The sequence below is a fragment of the Oncorhynchus mykiss genome, chromosome 18 (assembly GCF_013265735.2).
Source record: "Oncorhynchus mykiss isolate Arlee chromosome 18, USDA_OmykA_1.1, whole genome shotgun sequence".
Taxonomy (NCBI): domain Eukaryota; kingdom Metazoa; phylum Chordata; class Actinopteri; order Salmoniformes; family Salmonidae; genus Oncorhynchus; species Oncorhynchus mykiss.
In genome coordinates this window covers 65,861,979-65,871,397 of record NC_048582.1, presented here as the reverse complement: position 1 = coordinate 65,871,397, position 9,419 = coordinate 65,861,979, and positions in this window count along the sequence as shown.

The following is a 9,419-nucleotide window of genomic DNA, read 5'->3' as shown; positions in this document are numbered from 1 at the left end:
TATATAGTCATGTGAATCCTCCACCTTAGGGTGCTAGGTTTTTTTTTTATATTGCTTTTGTGTTGTGCTTCTTAACAAGTAAATAACCACCTCTCAAAAGAACTGCATCCATATTTCTGCCATAGGGATTTACGGTGGGGAAAAGAGATTTGATTGTACCTTTTAAAACCACTTCATTTCATTTCCCATGAGGCAACAGTTAAAATGGATTCCTTTAACCCCTGATCAGTTATGTCATGGAGATAGCACATAATGGACATCCCATTCGTTCCCTCGTTAGAGGATTCTCACGCCTCTGACTGTCACGTTCTGACCTTAGTTATTTTGTTTTGTCTTTGTTTTAGGTTGGTCAAGGCGTGAGTTGGGGTGGGTTTGTCTATGTTCCTTTTTCTATGTTGTGTTTTGCCTTTGGCCTGGTATGGTTCTCAATCAGAGGCAGCTGTCTATCGTTGTCTCTGATTGAGAATCAAACTTAGGTAGCCTCTTCCCACTTGTGTTTTGTGGGTAGTTATTTCTCCGTTTCAGTGTTTGCACCATGCGGAGACGTTTCGGTTTTCATTTTGATTCTCTTGGTCTTTTGTCTTTTGTAGTCATTTTTCCATTAAATGACATTATGGATACCTACCACGCTGCATTTTGGTCCTCCGATCCTTCCTACTACTCCTCCTCCTCCTCAGAGGAAGAAGAAACCCGTGACACTGTCCGTATTGCACAGAGGGGCATTTTGGGATTGTGTTATATCGCTTCGTCGCTCGTCAAGTCCGATAGAAAGAAAATCCTGTTTATATCCTGAAGAGCAGATTAGGTGGATCTGCTGATTGGAACTACAAGCAAACCCAGTTACCATGCCGACATGCCACACGCACAAGGTTCTATGAGAACCAGTCAATCAAATGTATTTATAAAGCCCTTTTTACATCAGCCGATGTCACAAAGTGCTGTACAGAAACCCAGCCTTTAAAACCCACCAAACAGCAAACAATGCGAAGTACAATCTTTCTTCTTAGTCGATAAACTTTAATCCTGTATTTCAGACAGCCTCAGTGTTTGACTGAGCGTTCACCTTGTGTCTGAGGACAAAGTCAGAGAGGTGTGAGGTAGCACCTGTTCTGAAGCATGATGCTGTGGTTTCACTACATTAAAATATGTGTTTGAAATGGGAGATACCTAGTCAGTTGTACAACTGAATGCATTCAAGTGAGATGTGTCAACCACATTTAACCCAACCCCTCTGAATCAGAGAGGTGCAGGGCGGGGGCGGGGGGGGGGGGGGGGGGGGGGGGGGGGGCTTAATTGACATCCACGTCTTTGGCATCTGAGGAACAGTGGGTTAACTGCCTTGTTCAGGGGAACAGTGGGTTAACTGCCTTGTTCAGGGGAACAGTGGGTTAACTGCCTTGTTCAGGGGAACAGTGGGTTAACTGCCTTGTTCAGGGGAACAGTGGGTTAACTGCCTTGTTCAGGGGAACAGTGGGTTAACTGCCTTGTTCAGGGGAACAGTGGGTTAACTGCCTTGTTCAGGGGAACAGTGGGGTTAACTGCCTTGTTCAGGGGAACAGTGGGTTAACTGCCTTGCTCAGGGGAACAGTGGGTTAACTGCCTTGCTCAGGGGAACAGTGGGGTTAACTGCCTTGTTCAGGGGAACAGTGGGTTAACTGCCTTGTTCAGGGGAACAGTGGGTTAACTGCCTTGTTCAGGGACAAAATGACAGATTGTTACCTTGTCAGCTCGGGGATTCGATCCAGCAACCTTTTCGGTTAATGGCCCAACGCTCTAACCACTAGGCTGGGTACCCAATTCCCTTTATAGTGCCCTGTGTTAAACCGGGTCGTGCACTATAACAAGGAATAGGGTGCCATTTAGCGTTTGACTGATAGGTTTGCAAAATGCTGGTAAGCAAAGAAAATGTGGAATCCTCCAACTAGGATTTCTGGAAAACCTGGGGATTTGGGGAAAGTTACCGAAATTGTGCAACATTCACCTTGAATATGAGGTCAACGGCTGAGAAGCGACAGCACCTGGTTTCTCTAAAGAGAGAGAGCGAGCAAGAGAGAGAGACAGAGACAGAGAGAGCAACCTGCTGGCCTGGGCTACAGACCGCTCAAAAGACTGATTGCTTCTGCATTAACTTCATTCAAGAATTCGATTTGCGATGGCATGGCTGTTGAAATAAAGCACAGAGGCTGGGGTGAACTAAAATGGATCTGCTCTCTTCCTGCCAAAGTCAATCTCACCTGGAAGGACTTTCAAAACACCAAACAGAGGTGCTGTAGCTTCCTCTAGATACTCAGGACTCCTCTCCACTTCAGGGGACAGAAGGACAGAGTTAATGCCAAACTCTACTGTGGTGTGTGTGTGTGTTAACTCTACTGTGGTGTGTGTGTGTGTGTTAACTATACTGTGGTGTGTGTGTGTGTGTTAACTATACTGTGGTGTGTGTGTGTGTTAACTCTACTGTGGTGTGTGTGTGTGTTAACTCTACTGTGGTGTGTGTGTGTGTTAACTCTACTGTGGTGTGTGTGTGTGTTAACTCTACTGTGGTGTGTGTGTGTGTTAACTCTACTGTGGTGTGTGTGTGTTAACTCTACTGTGGTGTGTGTGTGTGTTAACTCTACTGTGGTGTGTGTGTGTGTTAACTCTACTGTGGTGTGTGTGTGTGTTAACTCTACTGTGGTGTGTGTGTGTGTTAACTCTACTGTGGTGTGTGTGTGTGTTAACTCTACTGTGGTGTGTGTGTGTGTTAACTCTACTGTGGTGTGTGTGTGTGTTAACTCTACTGTGGTGTGTGTGTGTGTTAACTCTACTGTGGTGTGTGTGTGTTAACTCTACTGTGGTGTGTGTGTGTGTTAACTCTACTGTGGTGTGTGTGTGTGTGTGTTAACTCTACTGTGGTGTGTGTGTGTGTGTGTTAACTCTACTGTGGTGTGTGTGTGTGTTAACTCTACTGTGGTGTGTGTGTGTGTTAACTCTACTGTGGTGTGTGTGTGTGTTAACTCTACTGTGGTGTGTGTGTGTGTTAACTCTACTGTGGTGTGTGTGTGTGTGTTAACTCTACTGTGGTGTGTGTGTGTTAACTCTACTGTGGTGTGTGTGTGTTAACTCTACTGTGGTGTGTGTGTGTGTGTGTTGACTCCACTGTGTGTGTGTGTGTGTGTGTGTGTGTGTGTTGATTCCACTGTGTGTGTGTGTGTGTGTGTGTGTGTGTGTGTGTTGATTCCACTGTGATGTGTGTGTGTGTGTGTGTGTGTTGATTCCACTGTGATGTGTGTGTGTGTTGACTCCACTGTGATGTGTGTGTGTGTGTGTGTGTGTGTGTGTGTGTGTGTGTTGATTCCACTGTGATGTGTGTGTGTGTGTGTGTGTGTGTGTGTTGATTCCACTGTGATGTGTGTGTGTGTTAACTCCACTGTGTGTGTGTGTGTTGACTCCACTGAGGTGTGGCCTATTACCTGCTGGTAACCAGACTCACAGATTGGATACACGTGGTTCCATGATGTGTCATCATCACTGAGCTTGCATCCCAAATGGCACCCTATTCCCTACATAGTGCACTACTTTAGACCAGGGAATATGGTGCCGTAGGGAATATGGTGCCGTTTGGGACGCAGGCCTCATCACACCGGGATGGCTGGGGGGAAAAAAGCCTCAGTTTTTCTGTGTTAACTGCTGTCTCCACAGCTTCCACATATACGTCCAATCAGCTACTGTAGATTTCATACGGACCAACCCGTTTCGTGCCAATTCTTACGGCTCGCTGTCAAATCTGTCTACAGTTATCAAAACAGACAGTCGAGACCATTTCAGTTGGAATTTATAAGGAAATGAAATGTATGGAATGAGCACATTTCAAGACGTTCGCTGAAATGATACACGTCTGATGTCTGTTAATCATCGATGTCTTGCAAAGAGAGTGCTTTTTCCTCCTCCCTGACACACCAGACTAGTCATCTGGAATCATCATCTCTTATGGAGCACGTCAACACAATCTTCCCCTCTATCGTGATATTGAAAAACATTCGCTATGAAGAACAGGGCTTGCCAAAAGCACCATGTTCCCTGTATGTAAATGTGAACCCCAGTTAGTGCAGCTGCTGATGAGGATCCTCATAAATACAGAATATTGCACCATTTTTTTAATGCGCTCTGATCAAAAGTAGTGCACTTCATAGGGAATAGGGTGCTATAGTAGTGTACTAAATAGGGAATAGGGTGCTATAGTAGTGTACTAAATAGGGAATAGCGTGCTATAGTAGTGTACTTCATAGGGAATAGGGTGCTATAGTAGTGTACCAAATAGGGAATAGGGTGCTATAGTAGTGTACCAAATAGGGAATAGGGTGCTATAGTAGTGTACCAAATAGGGAATAGCGTGCTATAGTAGTGTACTTCATAGGGAATAGGGTGCTATAGTAGTGTACTAAATAGGGAATAGGGTGCTATAGTAGTGTACTAAATAGGGAATAGCGTGCTATAGTAGTGTACTTCATAGGGAATAGGGTGCTATAGTAGTGTACCAAATAGGGAATAGCGTGCTATAGTAGTGTACTTCATAGGGAATAGGGTGCTATAGTAGTGTACCAAATAGGGAATAGGGTGCTATAGTAGTGTACCAAATAGGGAATAGGGTGCTATAGTAGTGTACCAAATAGGGAATAGGGTGCTATAGTAGTGTACTAAATAGGGAATAGGGTGCCATTTGGGATGTTAACTAATGTTGTCTAAGTACCACTATAACTCCCCTAGAAATCCTGGTTCAAGCCCAGGCTGTGTCGCAGCCGGCTGCGACCTGGAGACCCATGGGGGCGGTGCACAATTGGCCCATCGTCGTCCGGGTTAGGGAAGGGTTTGGCCCAGCGTCGTCCGGTGTTAGGGAAGGGTTTGGCCCAGCGTCGTCCGGTGTTAGGGAAGGGTTTGGCCCAGCGTCTTCCGGGATAGGGAAGGGTTTGGCCCAGCGTCGTCCGGTGTTAGGGAAGGGTTTGGCCCAGCGTCATCCGGGTTTGGGGAGGGTTTGGCCCAGCGTCTTCCGGGTTAGGGAAGGGTTTGGCCCAGCGTCGTCCGGGTTAGGGGAGGGTTTGGCCCAGCGTCATCCGGTGTTAGGGAAGGGTTTGGCCCAGCGTCGTCCCGGTCAGGGAAGGGTTTGGCCCAGCGTCGTCCGGTGTTAGGGAAGGGTTTGGCCCAGCGTCGTCCGGGTTAGGGGAGGGTTTGGCCCAGCATCGTCCGGGTTAGGGGAGGGTTTGGCCCAGCGTCTTCCGGGATAGGAAGGGTTTGGCCCAGCGTCGTCCGGGTTAGGGGAGGGTTTGGCCCAGCGTTGTCTGGGTTAGGGAAGGGTTTGGCCCAGCGTCTTCCGGTGTTAGGGAAGGGTTTGGCCCGGCAGGGATGTTCTTGTCTCATCGCGCTCTAGCGACTCCTATGGCGGGCCCGGGCACAGTGCACGCTGACACGGTCGCCAGGTGTACGGTGTTTCCTACGACACATTGGTGCGGTTGGCTTCCGGGTTAAATGGGCATTGTGTCACGAAACAGTGCGGCTTGGTAGGGTCGTGTTTCGGAGGACGCACAGCTCTCGACCTTCGGCTTTCTTGAGTCCATACGGGAGATGCAGCGATGAGAAAAGACCGTAACTACCAATTGTTGTTTTTTTATAATAAAGAAAAAAATATGGAAAATTATTAAAATACCTACATGAAAAAATTACCTCGACTAACCTGTTGTCATGTTCGTCATAACGAGGAGACCAAGGCACAGCGTGATATGAATACATTCCTCTTTAATGAAAGAGAACACTGGACAAACTATGCAAAACGAACGTGGCGCGCGCTATATATATATATATATATATATAAAACGAGTGCTGACATGCAACTAGCCATAGACAATAACCCACAAAACCAACATTGAAAATGGCAACATAAATAGGATCCCCAATCAGAGACAACGACAAACAGCTGCCTCTGATTGGGAACCAATTCAGGCCACAATAGACCTACATTACCTAGACAAACCAAAACCCCATAGATGTACAAAAAACCCTAGACAAGACAAAAACACACATACCACCCTCGTCACACCCTGACCTAACCAAAATAATCAAGAAAACAAAGGTCAGGGCGTGACGCCTGTATCCCCGTTGACTCGGTACGGGTACCCCCGTTGTTTTATTGTGATACTTAAAAATATATATATTTTAAGATGTTACTTTAGTTTATTTGGTAAATATTTTCTTAACTATTTCTTGAACTGCACTTTGGTTAAGGGCTTGTAATTAAGCATTTCACTGTAAGGTCTATACTTTAGATAGATAGATTTGATTTTATTGCATCATCTGTTGCTACTTGCTGCCCAATGAATTAACATAACCACACCGAATGGATTAACATAACCACACCACATGAATTAACATAACCACACCGAATGGATTAACATAACCACACCACATGAATTAACATAACCACACCGAATGGATTAACATAACCACACCACATGAATTAACATAACCACACCAAATGGATTAACATAACCACACCGAATTAATTAACATAACCACACCACATGAATTAACATAACCACACCGAATGAATTAACATAACCACACCGAATGGATTAACATAACCACACCACATGAATTAACATAACCACACCGAATGGATTAACATAACCACACCGAATGGATTAACATAACCACACCGAATGAATTAACATAACTACACCAAATGAATTAACATAACCACACCGAATTAATTAACATAACCACACCGAATTAATTAACATAACCACACCAAATGAATTAACATAACCACACCGAAAGAATTAACATAACCACACCAAATGAATTAACATAACCACACCGAATTAATTAACATAACCACACCCAATGAATTAACATAACCACACTGAATGGAACTCTAATACAACAGCTTGAACAAAGCTTGAAATGGTGTTTGTTTGTGTCACGCCTTGGCCTTAGTTATCTTTGTTTTCTTTATTATTTTGGTTAGGTCAGGGTGGGACATGGGGGATTTATGTGTTTTGTCTGGTCTAGGGGTTTTTGTGTGTTTATGGGGCTGTGTCCTTTCTAGGTAGTTTGTATGTCTATGGTTGCCTAGATTGGTTCTCAATTAGAGGCAGCTGTCTATCGTTGTCTCTGATTGGGAACCATATTTAGGCAGCCATATTCTGTGGGTACTTTGTGGGTGGTTGTCTTCTGTCTTTGTGTTTAAGCACAAGATAGGACTGTTTCGGGTTTCACATTTGTTGTTTTTGTATTTTGTAGTGTTCTCGTTTATCGTCTATGTTAAAGATGTTGAACACTAACCACGCTGCATTTTGTTCCTCCGATCCTTCAGCGGAAGAAAGCCGTTACAGTTTGCTTCATGCTACTCTCCTTAAATACAGGAGTCAATTACCATGTAGGGGAAGTATGTTGAAATGAAAAAGAACCACATTCTGTTCCAGAACGGTGTTTAGAGAAATCACGTGGTGTAATCAGGCTTTAATACGGAGCCCAAGTAAAATACGTCGACCGCGTTTAGTTACAGAACTGTGTTTAGAGAAATCAAACTGCCCAGTGTGGTATAGTCAGAACAATGTGGTCTAGGCTATTTATTTTTGTCCTTCTTTCTTGTAAATCAAAGTGAAGAAACAGTGTATTGAAATGTGTCTTTGTCAGTGATGTGGTTATTGTGCGCCTTCCTCAGCCCTCCTCGGCCCTGGGGATATATATGTGCATGATCTAGCTGGTTACAGAAATGTACATCATCAGTCGTGTTGGCTTGAGTTAAATAACCTCCTGTTCCTTCAATATTCTGATTCAAACATCTCCTGTTCCCAGTGTCTCGGCTTAATTTGCTTCTGCAAAGCCTTTAATCAGCCCACTTTGCCTTTGTGTGAAATCACTCTAGATAATCATGACATGCGTTTGCTGAGCACTCAGATTAGTGAGAGTGTTTCCTACTGTAGGTGCGTTTAAAATGAAAGGGTGGCGTGATGCCGGTTTGCTCAGATTAGTGCGAGTGTTTCCTACTATCAGGACTCTCTGTGTGTCTACTTCCTACAACTGCCGTATCTTCACGCTTCCTTCTTTAGAAACGAAGTTCAGAAAATAACTTGTGTCCTTTCATGAAGAACCTGACCTCAGGATCTCTTGATACACATAGGGTGTGTATCAAGAGATCCTGAGGTCAGGTTCTTCTCCTTCCATCTGTTACGCTGTGACTCAGATCAGGTTAAACAACGTCCGAAGCCTCTGGACCTAAATGACGGATGCTTTGAGGGGATCCTCGCTGTTGTTTCTCATTTATTTGCAGACGTGTTGTTGACCAATAGAGATGTAAAGCAGCCTAACTGTGAAACACGACTTCGTGGAAGACTAAATTCTCATTGTTGGCCCTTAAATCTCTCTAGAAGAAGACTGCATATATTGTCTGTGAAATGACTTTATAATTTCTTGCACAAAAGGCTTATAGAAAAGTTTTTCATTTTGCAAAAACTTTCCACATCTGAAGGTATATCCATAATTTTTCTTCTCTAGAGAAATAACAAATTCCAGAGCTCAGAGTTGAGTTGACATTTCGTCTGCTTGCACGGCATCAACCGCAGCAGTAGCTGTGTACATCGTGGCCATGTACGGAGTAAGACATCGGGTGCACAGATTTAAACGTGTAAACTAGATTTATAAAAACATGGTGGATCGGAGGTGGAGGGGTGGGGGTGGGGGGGTTATCTGGACCCTCACAGTGAGCAGAGATGACACCGCAGAGAGTTGGGATGCTGGGCGGAGGCTAGGGAAGGGGGGGGGGGGATCGGGACGGGTGTGTTGGTGGATTACTAAATCATCAGAGAGAGAGAGAGGCAGTTCTCCAAGCGTATGCTTTCCAGACGTCCATTTTCTCTCATGATATCCCTTCCTCTAATGCTTTGTTGAGGCAAACCCTCTTTTCAGTTAGGACAGTGGATTGAAAGCACCCCGGGGCGCTCTGCAGCCAAAGCTTGTTATCAAGCGTTAAAATGCTACTTTTCAATGAATGCACGCATAAAAGAGAAATGTTCTCTGTTTGTAGATGTTGTTGTTGTTATTTTGGGTTATGGTGGTAGCACCACACCAAACACATAGGCCCATAGTACTGACGTCACCAAGTGGCAGTATCTGGCCAGACAGAAAGTTCTGGAGCCAAGTATAGTGCCTGAACAGCTGGTAGTGTCAATTCTCCTAAGTCTCAAATATCCCTAATTTTACACTGTCCAATGCTATGTCTTTGAATGTGTCCTCTACCGCCAAGGTAAGGATGATGCATGCTGGTCGACACTGAGTATACTGTTTATAACCTTTATTTATTTAACCTTTATTTAACTAGACAAGTCAGTTAAGAACAAATTATTATTTTACGACCTACAAAAAGGTGCCTCCTGCGGGGACGAAGGCCT